This window comes from Pinus tabuliformis, chromosome 4_2, assembly GCF_031772625.1.
Source record: "Pinus tabuliformis cultivar Carrire ecotype Pingquan chromosome 4_2, CPIR1, whole genome shotgun sequence".
In the NCBI taxonomy this organism is placed as follows: Eukaryota; Viridiplantae; Streptophyta; class Pinopsida; order Pinales; family Pinaceae; genus Pinus; species Pinus tabuliformis.
The window spans coordinates 241,440,863-241,456,775 of NC_142304.1; the positions used below are offsets into that span (position 1 = coordinate 241,440,863).

At 40.2% G+C, this 15,913-nt stretch overlaps 1 pseudogene; it reads right to left on the minus strand.

The window, feature by feature from the left end:
• Positions 1-4,413: 4,413 nt before the first annotated feature.
• LOC149168931 (protein HCC2 pseudogene) lies at positions 4,414-4,731 on the minus strand (annotated as a pseudogene).
• Between the last annotated feature and the right edge of the window lie 11,182 nt (positions 4,732-15,913).

The window sequence follows — 15,913 nt, forward strand, 5'->3', positions numbered from 1 at the left end:
AAACCTAGAGGGCTAGTCATTTGACAAGACACTAGTTTTCCCATAAACAAATTGGCGACTCCATTGGGGAACGAATAGATGTTTGTTTGTTGTTATTGTTTGTTTTATAAACTATAGACAGAGCCTGAAGTTAGCCAGGTAGCCTTCGAACTACTCTTGCTCTGCAATTTCATAGTAGATGAATGCTGCTTCAGTCAATCTCTGGTTTAGTTTATGAATTAAACATTTGACTTACAAGCATTCTAGATGCCCTTTTGGTAGCTCAATAACCTCTCAAGGCATTCCTTAATACTTTGCTCTTTACTGTCCATCAAAGCTCAGCTTAACCCACTGAAAACAGCTGCACATCTGAGCCAAAACCCATTTCAGTTGCGCTCCCTGGCCCATCGCATTGTCTGTCACTGTAACCCAGTATGCATCACACCTCCCGAGTTTGTAAAGTGTGATGCATCCTTGTTTCTGTGAAGCCCAAGTGCGATGACTGACTGAGCCTTTTTCCATTCTAGAAATTGGGGGTTTTTGACCTTGTTTTCAGTTTTGTTTTGTTGTTTTGTTGCTTATGAACAGTGCCTCCTTACTGAAGCCTACTTGCATCACATATATCAGCCTCCATTAAAGTAGGATTAGTAAATTATTTTATGTATTTTTTAATCATTTACAATCCTTTGTCAAAAAGTTGCTTAAATCGATCTGTCGCTTTGGTACAAAAAGTGTCGTTTTGCGTCTAAATCAAACCAAATGCTTTTGTCATTTTGTGTCTAATAGAGAAGTGTCGTGGATTCTTCCTTCCCTGGATAGTCGATTGAAATTTTCGTCATGTATTTGGTTTGATTTGTTTATATTTGAAGTGTCAAAAGCATTTTTTATTCAAAAGTGAAAAGCGTTGTTTAGTCTTCCTTCCTCTTTTGAAGAAGAAATTGTTGAAAATGTCATTTTGAAAGAAATATTTCAGATCTTTGCTGCATTTAGTTTTCCTTTTTGACATTTTTCACATTAAGGGGAAGGAAAACAAATACATGCATTTGCATTTAGAATTTTTAGTTTGTGTGCGAAAAAATGGTTTAGGAAAATGCACTAGTGTGTGCTCTTTGCTCTTTGTTTGAAAGAATCGTAATCTTCTTTCCCTAGTAGCTAGGATTTTCATTGCTCAACATAAACAAAGATTGTTTATCATTGTAGATTGCATTTTAGGAATTTTGAATCAACATCACGTGGTGAACCATTGAAAGGTAAACTTTAAACAAGATCAACTTTAAAATAAATTTCAATGAACCTAACAACGCTTTGGAACTTAATGCAACACATCTAGAGGTCTAGGCTAGAGACGTGTTCCTGCGTCATTAAAACTAGTAACTATCATTTTCATTGAAGGTTGGGTGATTCCTCCTCTTTCATATGACAAGTGCTAGGATGGACTTGTGCTCCCCATACTGTCATGTATATATTGGGAGACCACAATAGGCTTATATCCTTTATCCATAGGAAGCCGAGTCTGCTGCCTTATTGATTGCAATGCACTCAACATAGCATTCAGGAAGATTGACTGTCGTACATAAGTCCTTGGTAATTTCTCTTTAATTTATCACCAAGGTGTATATTGTAGTTTTGCGATTTTTTTGGTAATCCCTTTGTATAGATTTTCCAGAGTAGTCACTTTCGTTTCTTTTCGACTCTTTAAAAGAAAAGGTCCATCTGAGCTCTTGTCAATTCAGGCTCATTAAAAATCGAAGGAGACTAGAGTCATCTTTAGATTTTTCTCGACTGTTAAAAATTGAAAAAGCAAAGTTGTGTCAAAGCATCATTAAAATTAATTGAATCCGGAATAACATCCCCATTCCTTAGTTAATATTGGGTTGAGGTATATGGAAACAAATCCAGGATCCACCAATCAAGGAATCCCTTTTGAGGGGAATCCTAGTCCTTTTTCCTCTTGGAGAAATATTGGTGCTCCCTCTATGGCCACATTGTCCCTCTCGGGAATTACCATTGGCCTGCCAGTATGGCTATTGTTGGACACCTAATCCTAAAGGGTTAGCGTGGAAGTTGAATGGACAAAGCAGTCCAAGAGACCTTGGGATCTGAATCCCAAGAGTCACATATGTGTACTATAAATGTATATCTATTGTTAATAAAAACGTACTCACTGATTTATCTTTCTCATATCTGTCTTGCTATCCATGTGAGTTTAACATGGTATCAGAGCCTTGATGAGTGGCCTGTTTTCCTGAGCAACTGGTCTGAGTTGCCTTGAATAGTGCTGACTAGAGCTGGCCTAGTCTTCTGTAACGCTCCATTAATTCTATCATCCCTGCGCTGTACCTGCGCCCTGCTCTTCTGAAGCTGCACACTACCGTAACACTGCCTGAAACACTGCATTTAATACGCTGCCTCTGTTATGCGTTTCTTTCTCTGCCATTACCTGCGCTCTGCTCCATACTTTTGTTGTAATTATTGGTTTGCTGTAATTATGTTGGGTTTGGTGTAATTATATACCACTGTCCGCTGTCTAAATGCTTGTGAAGGCTGCCCTTAAGCCTGTGTTTAAATGCCCCTTCGCTCTATTTTGTGGCCTTTTTGCATGATAGCTATGACATTTACGCTCCTATCAGAAGCATTTCCTCTATTTAATCCCCTGGAAATATTCATTCAAAGGAATTCCTTCTGTGCTACTCTGACAAAACGCTTCGGTGCTACTGTGTAGTAACACCTATTTGTGCCCTCTTTACCTGCCACTCTCTGTCATATATTCTCTTTTTGATGCGTTATACCTGCTCCAGATCGGCGACCGAGGGCTTGAGACTTTATGCCACCTAACGTGTAATTCCAGGGCAGATTTTGCTTGTAAACAACGCCATTGCAGTTGTTTATGATTAGCCCGGGCAGAGAAAGGATCCGGCGGATTTCACTGCGGATAGACGAGTGGCCGTTTGTTCTGGTGCCTCCACGGTGCGGAAATACTTTCTGAAAGCCGTCGGTCATTACAACAAAGTTTTTAACGCTGGTCTGTTCTAATATTTTTTCAAATAGTTGAAAGCAACACCGATACATTTAAAACGTTGTCACGCTGTATACGTTGGCTCCTGTTTACATTCTGTGGAGTCGATTAGATCTTTTTTTTGAATAAATTTATAACCCGATATATGGAGATGATTCTAGTTGTGGTTTCATTGGGGAAACATGTATAAACGACCTTCCAGATGAGTGCCTTACTATTGTTGTGAAATTTCTGGAGAATTGGGTTGATCGAGATGCATTTGGGCTCACATGCCACCGATGGCTCAAAATTCAGAGTGGGATCCGTCGTTCTGAAAAGATTCAGTCTCGTGATAGTTTAAAGTGACAGGTCCTTCTCGGACTGGCCTGCCTTTGGAAGTGGTCCCATGAGATTCATCTCCTTGATCTCCATCCTTGTGGAGCCTTGAACTGGTTGTTCTTTTGGAGGTTCTTCAACTTTTTCAGTATCTGTGACCATATTTCTCCACGATATCGAGGAAGAAAGTTTTGCATATCCTAATGATGAGCTGATCATGTCTATCGAAGATTTCGAATAGAGAAAACGCTGGGACCTAGAAACCGACCGTCCCCCGCTATCCGCAGCTGAAAGAAGACGTGAAGGTTCTGTGCAGTATCCACGAGAGTACGAATGAAGAAACCGAGAACATAGCTGTGAAGTCCTTCGCAAAATCTTGAAGCCCATTGCCAGATTCAAAGATACCGGTGCTGGATTATAAACCATAAATCGTGGATGTGAAAACTAAAAGGTCAATTGTGTAAGTGGCGGCGGAAGAAATCTGACTTGTTGGTGTGAAGACTGTGGAGAGAACATCAAAAAGCCTAAGCTCCAGAACCATTTTCGTATTTGCTCTGCAAACAAGCTGTATGGTCTGATGGGCAGCTGTATGGACGCTTGATTTTGTGACTGTATGGATGTCTGATCGGCGACTATATGATGGTTATGCCTAGTTCAACGCGTATGGATTGTGATTATGGCTGCTTTCATGTATTGACTGTGGGTTCATATTCAACCGAGAAAGTGTTCAAGCCCACACACAATGTGTCTCTGAAGCGGAGAAATATGGTCCTAAAGGTGAAGTAAAGGGTATCAAGAATAAACCTAATGAAAGTCAGAATGCTGATGTTGATTTTCGTGTTATGCTGACATTTGTAGAATTTTATGAGACTCTTATAGGATTTGTGAATTTCAAACTTTATTATGCTATATCTTTAAAGTATCCACCAATACTTGATCCAAGATTGGAGGCAGCGGCAGCGGCAGCAGAACCCGCTTCAAATACTGTGAACCCGCTTCAGGACGATGTTGCTGAAATCGTTGTAGACCAGTGGAGTTGCTGAAATCTGCCCATGTCTTATATGTGTTTGATTACTCAATCCATTATTCCTTGCGCACGCGCATTATGTCATTAGAAATATAAGTTCATAAGCTATAGCATCAGTCAATTGCTCTGCATTATACTCCAGCCCAAACATTCTCACAAATTCCATGTTAGGATCCTTCAAGTACATATTATGTGAACAGTCAATAAGGTAATCCGATCCTTCTTCATCAGTTTTTTTGAAATAAACACAGTACAATTGGGCTACCTGCCTTACTGCATTTACAGGTCCAGTCAACCCCATTATTTTTTCATGAAATTCTTTGAGATATGCACGCAATTGTGAAGGAGTATCATGCAAGGGATCAATGGTAATAAAGACTGGGTTAATCCTCATGTTCTTCAAATCTAAGATATCAATGACTTTGACTATCTTGTTTGAATAAATTCTTTGCACGTGCCAATGAGGAGGCTTTCATACACTTGCTGGAGAGTATTCTTGTACACAGGATTTAATTTGTGAGCACTGGGAGTAGTGTGGGCATAGATATTTCTTAAGAGTGATTTTTGTCAGAACTTGAAAGTAAGAACAACATTCAGTTCAAATTTATGGTGGTAAATGTACAGTTGGGAATCTTATAATTATTAAAACATTCAGCTAGACTGCCTGTCCTTGAACAGCTGTACCTTGTAACAAAATACTTGAGAGGGAGGAACTAGTGATGATGCGTTTTGTGAATGTAGTTGGATCCTGCTGAAGAGTGGAGCATGCTTTGTTGGAAGTTAAATTCTCAGGTGAATTGAAGAAAATTCATTTTTTGAATGAGGAGTCTGTTTTCTGGATATCACCATTCTCTGTATGTTGAATCTATTGCAAGCTGATTTGAAGTTGTTGCCATAAGTTTATTTCGTGTCCATCTTTTCCTCATTGTTTTATTATTTTGAGGTTAGAAATGGCTCCAATCGGTGCAATATTAGAGTTAGTGAACAATTTAATACTCTCTACTATGGATAATACAGTCAAAATCAGCAAGGATTTTATCACCGATATTCATAGTTGTTTACAAGATGTACATGAAAAAATTGATTTTTTACAACTTGAATCACAGCTACAGCAAGAAGAGCTACATCAAAATAGACACCATTCTGAACCTGTTTCTGTTCAGAACATTGAGACAACCACCCATCAGCAGCATATTAATAATGGTACAGTTCATTCAAATAAAGCAGCAGTTCTATATACAGATGCAGAAACTCAATCTGCACTTCCCAAGCCCATCACCAGACCTTGGGAACAGCTTGTCCACAACAAGCACAGAACTGGTCTTGGATATGACAAGGATGTTGGCATTATGATTCAGGTGTTGTCCTTGATGGCAAACTCATTTAGGTGTTAAATCAAGAAGGACGCAGGAAATATGTTCAGCAAGTGCGTCCCCGCAGGTATACCATACAGAACCCGCGTCCAGGGACGCAGTCCAGCCGTTCAGGAGGTGCGTCCGCCCAGTGCACACATTTCAAGGCAGAGAAAAGCACGTGGGGGTTTCTTGTGTGGTATCTAGCCGACGGTTTTGTGTTTCTATGGTGTCGGCTCGTAGTATTGTTCCACGCTTTGGGGAGAAGCTTGCCTATATAAAGCAAAGGAGTTCATTTGGATTAAGCATCATCTTGGTTGAACATCTCTTGGTGAGATCTAGTCCAAATCTATAAGGGCAAATCTTCTAATGGACTACGATCTATATGGCGCATGATCAGATCTGTGGATCTGAGTGTTTGGGTTGGTTCTGAAGTCCTCTTATCTTCTATATCTGAAGGGACGCAGATTCAGTGAAGGGAAAGTGCGCCGGGACGCAGTACAGTAAAGACTCAGGTGCGTCTCTGAAGCGAAAGACGCGGCGCGATAGTGTTTCTGGGAGCGTCGGTCGCAGAAAAGCAAAAAGGAACAGTGCGTCTGCACGCAGAACAGCATAAGGTATACTGCGTCCAGTCGCTGGCCACAGAAAGAAAATATGCGTCCCTGTCTTAAGATGATCTGTTGACTGTATATTTCTGTTCATAAGGTGTTCTAGGGTGTTTATGTAATTACTGATCTGATATTTGTAGTAGACTGTATCTGTTGTATACTTGTTGATCATTTGATTCTTCATGAAAAGAAGTAGGGGGTTGTAGCTCCCTTCCAGGAGAAACTGGATAACGAGAAAGAGTTGTAGCTCTTTGCAGGTTGCAGCCTGCGTGCTGGTAAAGGACTGCACCAGTACAAAATCATTGTAAAAAGAATTTCTTGAAAGAAGATAGAGACATATTGCAGCAGGTGGTTTTTCTCCCGCATTGGGTTTCCACCTTACATCTTGTGTTCTTTGGTGTGACTGTCTATTTTCTTTATTCATGCTCATTGTTTTATGGTACTGATATGCAAGAATATTTCAAAAGATCAAATAAGGAAGATTTGGTAAATTGCTAGATAATACTGATTCACCCCCCCTCTCAGTATTATTTCCAACAATTGGTATCAGAGCAGGTCCTTCAGAAAAGCTTGATCGCTTGAAGGTAGATCGTTCATCATGAGCAACTACGAGAGAGAAGCATCAATCAGGCCACCCATCTTCGATGGGACACACTTCAATTATTGGAAGGTAAGAGTTACTGCATATCTTCAATCTCTTGGTACAGAAGTTTGGAACATTGTAGAATCAGGCTATGCCTTTCCTTCAGCTACTCCTACAGATCCAGCTGAGAAAAAGCAGTATGAAACAAATGCAAAAGCAGTCAGTACTCTATTAGGAAGTATATCTCAAACAGAGTTCATGAAGGTCATGCACTTCAAATCAGCAAAAGAGATATGGGACAAAATGATCACTAGCTATGAAGGAGATGAACAGGTAAAAGAAGCTAAACTTCAAACTCTCAGGATTCAATATGAGACTCTCAAGATGTATAATGATGAAAGTGTGGCTAATTATTTTCTTCGGGTAGATGAGATTGTTAATTGTATGAAAAATTTGGGTGAAGAAATAAAAGAGACTATAGTAGTTCAAAAGATCCTAAGATCTTTATCCCCCAAGTTTGAATCTAAAGTATCTGCAGTAGAAGAAAAGGAAAATCTCTGTGTTCTCACTATGTCTCAACTGCATGGAATTCTAACTGCTTATGAAATGAGAAAGGGAGGTCCATCAGACAGAAGGGAAGCTGCCTTTAAAGCATCAAGCAAAGAAGATCACTATGAAGCAAGTCATGTTCCAGAAGAAGAGGAAGAAGAATCAAATTTTGTCAGAAATCTTCAAAGGGGTTCTGGAAGGTTAAGAGGTAAGCTACCTTTCAAATGTTTTGCTTGTGGAAGAGTAGGTCATTATGCTGCAAAATGCTCTTATAAGGATAAAGGAAAGGAACCAGTTAGATGGAACAAGAAACAGAGTGCAAATAAGAAAAGCTACTACACCCATGAAGATAGTGATGGCTTATCAAACAGTGATGAAGATGAACAAGGTAACAAATATAGATTGTTAATGGCATTTGAAGATGATGATTATGAGGATGCTGTAGATGTGGATAACCTTTATGATGAAATTACTAGACTCAAGAGATGTATAGAAGAAAAGAACATGATTATTGATACTCTACAATTTCAGATTGATGAAAAGGAAAAACATCTTGAAAAATTAGAAGGTGAAATTGTTGGTCTTAGAAAAGAAATTGAGAAAACAAAAACTATTAATCTCAAGTTTGTCAAAGGATCTGAAACGTTGAATGAGATTATCAGTGTGCAGCGGTCTCCACTAAATAAGACAGGTCTGGGCTATAATGGAGAAACTTCTCAAGCATCCACTTCAAAAAGTTATCTTGATGCAGCAAGAAGAAATGAGCAAGAGCACAAGGAAGATCATCAGGTAAAGCAGGGACAAACGTCAAACAGAAACTATCAGGGGCAATCCAGCTTAAGGGTGAACAAAAGCCACAACCAGCCACAGGTAAAATCTTCCCAATTTGGTTCAAGAATAGATGAAAATAGAAATTACAATCAGTTGGCTGGTAGATTCAATAATCGCAGAAACTTCTTCAATGGACAATGCTTTTCTTGCCATAACTTTGGTCACAAAGCAGCTCAATGTGTTGCGTATAAAACAATCATGACTAGGGAAGCTCAAAAACAAAGAAGTATGACAGGGATTACAAAAAGGACCTATAACAATTTTTCAGCTCTTGAAAATGAAGTTGAATGCTCTATTTGCAATAATTTTGGACATGAAGATTTTGAATGCAGAAGCAGGTTTCCGGAAAGAAAGGTACAAGAACAAAAAAGGGAACAAACCTCAGGCACCAAAACATGGAAAATAAAGGAACCTCAAACAGAAAGATGTGGGATAGCATTCTATGCAGAAGGACAAGAAAATCTATGGTACATTGACAGTGGATGTTCAAAGCATATGACAGGTGATAAAGAAAAACTTGAATCTTATTCTAATTTAGAAAAGGGAAAGAAAGTCTCTTTTGGAAATGATACTCCTGCAACTATAAAAGGAAAAGGTATTGCTCCTTTAAAAGAAGATGTTAAGGCTGGAAATGTTTTGTTTGTTGATGGACTAAAGCATAATCTTCTAAGTGTAAGCCAGATGTGTGATCAAAGAACCGAGGTTATATTCAGATCAAATGGATGTCTTGTTCGTGATCTTGATACAGGTAAAACAGTTCTCAAAGGAAAAAGAACTCCAAATAATCTATACATATTTGATGAAGGACAACAACAATGCTATCTAAGCAAGGATGAAGAGCACTGGTTATGGCATCGAAGGTTGGGACATCTAAGCTTCTCACAAATAAGGAAAGCTTGCAAATATCAGGCAGTTCGCGATCTTCCAGATATCAAAATTCCTGACAACACCATATGCAGATCATGTCAGTTTGGAAAACAGACCAGAACTAACTTTCCAGAGAAAGAAGGATCAGCCAGCATGCCTCTTGAGCTAGTACATACAGATGTATGTGGACCATTCAGAAAAAGAACACCTAGAGGAGAGGAATACTTGATATTATTTATTGACGATTTCTCCAGGTTTGTTTGGTTAGGACTTATGAAGCACAAAGATGAAGCTTTCGAAAAATTCAAATCCTTCAAAGCTTTGGTTGAAAATGAATCAGGTCACAAGATTAAGTGCCTCAAATCCGACAGAGGTGGAGAATTTACTTCAAATGAATTTTTCGATTTCTGTGATGAACATGGGATAAGGAGAGAATTTTCTACAGCTAGAACTCCTCAGCAAAATGGAGTAGTGGAAAGAATGAACAGAACAATCCAGCAAATGGCTCGTGCTATGCTTGATGAATCAGGAACTCCTGCAACCTTCTGGGGTGAAGCTGCACATGCGGCAGTTATTATTCTCAACAAGACAAATGTCCGAGTGAACAGCACTCAAACTCCTCATGAGCTCTGGAGTGGTAAAACTCCTTCGGTAAAGCACTTCAAAATCTTTGGGAGCAAATGCTATATCAAGAATACTGAGGAGCAGCTTGGCAAACTTGATCCTAGAGCAGATGAAGGAATTCTTCTTGGCTACTCTCCACATAGCAAAGCATACAAATGCTACAATAAAAGACTTGGCAGAATTGTTGACAGCATTGATGTAGTGGTTGATGAGAAGGGATACATTCCTAGGCAAATACATCGTGAAGACATTGAAGAAGATGAAAGCTACCCTCAAAGACAGAATGATGAAGAAGAAGAACCGCAAGAACAATCTCAAGAAGGACCTCACGAAGAAGCAGAAGAAAGAACAAGAATAGAAGAAAAGACTCCATCCAGATATGTTCAAAAGAACCATCCAGAATCTCAGATCATGGGACAAAAAGAAGCAGGTATACAAACTAGAAGAACAGTTGCAGAGGCTTCAAGTTATTTGGCATTACTCTCCTCTACTGAACCACAAAATGTGAAAGAGGCATGCAAAGATGAATGTTGGGTGAAAGCAATGGATGAATAACTTGAGCAAATCGAAAAGAACAACACTTGGGAGCTGGTTCGTAGACCAAAGGATAAGAATGTTATCGGAACAAAATGGGTTTTCAAAAATAAATTGAATGAAAATGGAGAAGTAATTAGAAACAAAGCCAAACTTGTTTGTAAAGGGTATGCACAGCAAGAAGGAATAGACTTTGAAGAAACTTTTGCTCCTGTTGCAAGACTTGAGGCCATCCGAATGTTTCTTGCTCTCTCAAGTTGTCAGAACTTCAAAGTATTTCAAATGGATGTGAAATCAGCCTTTCTGAATGGAGACTTGGATGAAGAAGTGTACATTGAACAGCCAGATGGTTTCATTCTTGGAAACGATCCAAATCTTGTATGCCGATTAAAAAAGGCTCTCTATGGTCTCAAACAAGCTCCAAGGGCTTGGTACTACCGGTTGGACAAATATCTTCATCAACAAGGTTTTTCAAAAGGTTCAGCAGATAGCAATCTTTATATAAAAGTTGAAAATGACAAATTACTAATACTTGTTGTGTATGTAGATGACATTATTTTTGGCAGTAATGAAGAAGCTATGAGTCAAAGCTTTGCCTCGGTCATGCAGAAAGAATTTGAGATGTCCTTGCTAGGAGAACTGACATACTTCCTTGGTTTGCAAATCCAACAAAAGAAAGGAGGAATCCTTTTATCTCAAACCAAGTATCTCAAGCAGATTTTGAAGAAATATGGCATGGAAGATGCAAAACCAGTATGTACACCCATGGTCACAGGTTGTAGTCTCAGTGCAAATGACGAATCTGCAGCAGTACATCAACCAACCTACAGATCTATGATTGGAAGTCTACTATATTTGACAGGTACCCGACCAGACATTATGCATGCAGTTGGAATAGTTGGAAGGTTTCAGGCAAATCCAAAGGAGACTCATCTTCAAGCAGTGAAGAGAATCTTCAAATATCTTCAAGGGACTCAAAATTATGGCCTATGGTATCCTAGAGATACAGATCTCACTCTTCATGCTTATACAGATGCAGATTGGGCCGGAAGCGTGGATGACAGGAAAAGCACAAGTGGTGGTGCATTCTTTATGGGTCCCAGACTGGTATCTTGGTTCAGCAAGAAACAGAGTTCAATTGCCTTGTCTACAGCTGAAGCGGAATATGTTGCTGCTGCATCTTGTTGCACCCAACTTCTTTGGATGATGCAGACTTTGCAGGATTATCAAATCACTTGTACACCTCCTATTCCTATCTTATGTGACAACACAAGTGCAATCAGCATCTCAAAGAATCCGGTTATGCATTCAAAAACCAAGCACATACCAATCAAGTACCATTTTCTCCGGGAACAAGTACTTGAACAGAAGGTCAAGTTGGAGTATGTTCCTTCTAAGGAACAAGTTGCTGATATTTTCACCAAACCATTGCCCAGGGACACTTTTGAATACCTCAGGCAAAAGCTGGGGGTTGTTGATGCATCATCTCACTGTTGATCATCTTCCTATTGATGGTATAGGCTCAGGGGGAGCACATAATGCATTGTTGGCATTATGGAGAAGGAGATCTTGGAAATAGCTGCAATATGTCTCTGTCTCCTTCATGATGGATTTCTGGTTACAGATCTGGAGAAGCATGAGCATAGGGGGAGCATACCCTTTGCCCTTGATGTCAAAGGGGGAGAATGATGAAGCTGAAGATTATGTAAGCTGAAGATTATGTGGTTGCCATCAAGTCCAAAGGGGGAGTTTGTTGGCATTATGATTCAGGTGTTGTCCTTGATGGCAAACTCATTTAGGTGTTAAATCAAGAAGGACGCAGGAAATATGTTCAGCAAGTGCGTCCCCGCAGGTATACCATACAGAACCCGCGTCCAGGGATGCAGTCCAGCCGTTTAGGAGGTGCGTCCGCCCAGTGCACACATTTCAAGGCAGAGAAAAGCACGTGGGGGTTTCTTGTGTGGTATCTAGCCGACGATTTTGTGTTTCTATGGTGTCGGCTCGTAGTATTGTTCCACGCTTTGGGGAGAAGCTTGCCTATATAAAGCAAAGGAGTTCATTTGGATTAAGCATCATCTTGGTTGAACATCTCTTGGTGAGATCTAGTCCAAATCTATAAGGGCAAATCTTCTAATGGACTACGATCTATATGGCGCATGATCAGATCTGTGGATCTGAGTGTTTGGGTTGGTTCTGAAGTCCTCTTATCCTCTATATCTGAAGGGACGCAGATTCAGTGAAGGGAAAGTGCGCCGGGACGCAGTACAGTAAAGACTCAGGTGCGTCTCTGAAGCGAAAGACGTGGCGCGATAGTGTTTCTGGGAGCGTCGGTCGCAGAAAAGCAAAAAGGAACAGTGCGTCTGCACGTAGAACAGCATAAGGTATACTGCGTCCAGTCGCTGGCCATAGAAAGAAAATATGCGTCCCTGTCTTAAGATGATCTGTTGACTGTATATTTCTGTTCATAAGGTGTTCTGGGGTGTTTATGTAATTACTGATCTGATATCTGTAGTAGACTGTATCTGTTGTATACTTGTTGATCATTTGATTCTTCATGAAAAGAAGTAGGGGGTTGTAGCTCCCTTCTAGGAGAAACTGGATAACGAGAAAGAGTTGTAGCTCTTTGCAGGTTGCAGCCTGCGTGCTGGTAAAGGACTGCACCAGTACAAAATCATTGTAAAAAGAATTTCTTGAAAGAAGATAGAGACATATTGCAGCAGGTGGTTTTTCTCCCGCATTGGGTTTCCACCTTACATCTTGTGTTCTTTGGTGTGACTATCTATTTTCTTTATTCATGCTCATTGTTTTATGGTACTGATATGCAAGAATATTTCAAAAGATCAAATAAGGAAGATTTGGTAAATTGCTAGATAATACTGATTCACCCCCCCTCTCAGTATTATTTCCAACAAAGGACTTGTCCTTTCATATTCCAGACTATGCCAAGCCCATTCAGTTTCAGAGTGCTGGATTCATTTATGACAGTTCACCTGCTCCTCATGACAGTTCAGCTTCAGCTGTTCCAGATTCTGCCCCTCTTCCACAGCAACAACAACAACAAAAACAACAGATCGTGAAATGCCAACACTGTGATCGAGTTGGCCATATGAAAGATCACTGTTTTGATCTTCATCCATGTGAGCACTGTCATAAAACCAGCCATTCTTCACACAGGTGCTTCAAAAACAAACGTCCTGCAAGAACAAAGATTCATCTTGGATGGATCGCTTCTTGGCAATGGGCATCAACAGCCAAGAAGATATTCCAAACACATGTCAGAACTTGTTCCAGAGTACTGAACAGTCTTGCAGTTGAGTTTTCTCCATCTTCTCACCTTGTATCTGACAGGGGGGGAAATGATGGTCATCTACAAGCTTCAAAGTCACATCAAGCGAGCCTGAGCCACAACCTGCCACACCAGTTTCAGAGTTGCAGCCAGAGACAAAGATGCCCGTGATCACAGATTGAGAACACTTCCTCTAGCAGAAGGCACCAGCTTCTTGCCAGTTTTGGAAGAGTTCCAGGAATTGCATTAAGCATTCCAGAGTTGTTGGTTATCCTTAAACCATCACAGGTTGAGACTTCCCTTTTCAGGTTGAAGTTTTACCTTTTATGCGGGGTGAGACCTCCCTTTTATGGTTGAAGGTTTCCCTCTTTAAAACAATAGGATCACTTCCTCTAGCAGAAAACTTCAGTTTCTTGCCAGTTTTGGAAGAGTTCCGGGAACTGCACTAAGCGTTCTAGTGTTGGTGGTCATCCTTAAACCACCGCCCTTTTTTACCAACATTTCATAGAGCACATTCAGCCTAGTGCTTCCATGCATTTTTTGCACATTTTGTATTACAGCTCTCTTCTTGGACTCATACATAACCCTTCGGATTAAGGGGGGGAATGTTGGACACCTAATCCTAAAGGGTTAGCGTGGAAGTTGAATGGACAAAGCAGTCCAAGAGACCTTGGGATCTGAATCCCAAGAGTCACATATGTGTACTATAAATGTATATCTATTGTTAATAAAAACGTACTCACTGATTTATCTTTCTCATATCTGTCTTGCTATCCATGTGAGTATAACAACTATTCTCAACCTCTGTGGTTCAAAATGCTGTGATTCCTCTGCAATCAAATCAACCTCCAGATGATACTGAAGTTGACCCTTCGCGTTCCTCTTCATTTGTTTCTCCCTCCCCTTCTTCCTCTTCGCTTGGTGAAAGTAGTGATGCCAGTAACCAGGTGGCTGAGAAGAAGAAGAAAGGGAAGGAGAAGAAGAAGAAGCCAGTTCAACAAGGGGGCAACCAAGCAACCATTACTTTGAATGCATCATCTGGTGAAAATCCACACATTAAACTTCCCAAACCCAAATTTCCTTGCATAATTTGTAGAGGAGACCATTTTCATCGAGATTGTCCTTGCTTTCCTCGGATCTTGAGAGAATGGTCTCCCCGTTTGCACCACCTGGTGTCATCAACCTCTGGTGATCATGTTGGTAGCACACCATCAACTAGTGATAGTAAAGTTCAGGGATAGAAAGGAAAGGTAAAAGTTCCATGTAGGTTATGAGAAGGAAATCATTCCATTCACCGTTGTCCTTTCTTGTATGAAGCCAAAAGAGTGTCGGATAACTGTCTTGCTTCACCACAGTGACTTCCATTTGGCTACAAGAAACTCTCCCCAAGTCCTTTACTAGATGAAAAACCGACTAACTTAAATCAACCATCGATGGAAAACACTCTCTTTGAAAGTGAATCTTATGAGTCTATACCCGACCAAAGTCAATAGGTCGAGGTGACAGCTTATCCAATTTCACCCTCAGACAATTGTACCCTTCCCGAAGAGAGTGAGAATGATACTGTTCAAATTCTTTTTGTTACTTCAGATTCCAATTAACTTGGGGGCAATCCACCTATTCCTTCACTACAGGAGGAAGACCCCCCAGTTCTCGTAACTCAAGAGGTTAATTCACCAATTTATTTGGTACCCCCTCTAAATAGTCTAGTCATTTCCTTTGATTGGAATCGACTAGCAAGATCTTGCCTTCCTTCTTATGTACCTTTCCAGATCATAGTACAAATTTATAAAATGATCGTGTCTAGCACTATCATATATGAAGGTGCATCAGTGAGTATCCCTTCCTCAACTGCTTGGAAAGCGCTTGGTTCGCCATCGCTTATGCCTATTACGTAGAATTTGTTAGGCTCTAACAAAAGAACCAGTCGACCGGTAGGGATCCTTCCTAAGTTACCAATCACTTTGGGAGGGAAAACTGTTCATCTGAACGTGATGATAGTCCTAGGACCGTTAGATTACAATTTACTCCTTGGACGTGACTATGTTTATAACATGGAAGCTATTGTTTCAACACTCTTCCCAGTGATGTGTTTCCCACATGAAGGAAAAATTGTCACCATTGAACAGCTTTCATTTCTCAGTCCAAGCATATCTCCTAGTCAATAATCATCCCTAAATGGTCCTTTTACATCAGCGGTATCACTTGAACCTAAATTCCATCCACCTGAGAACCATGAGTATTCTGGTGAATGTAACGAAGCTTAGGGGGCATGCACCCTTGTATATTCTATATGCACCTAGTTGTAAAGATAAGTTTCCCTTTAGGTTATGTGATTGGTC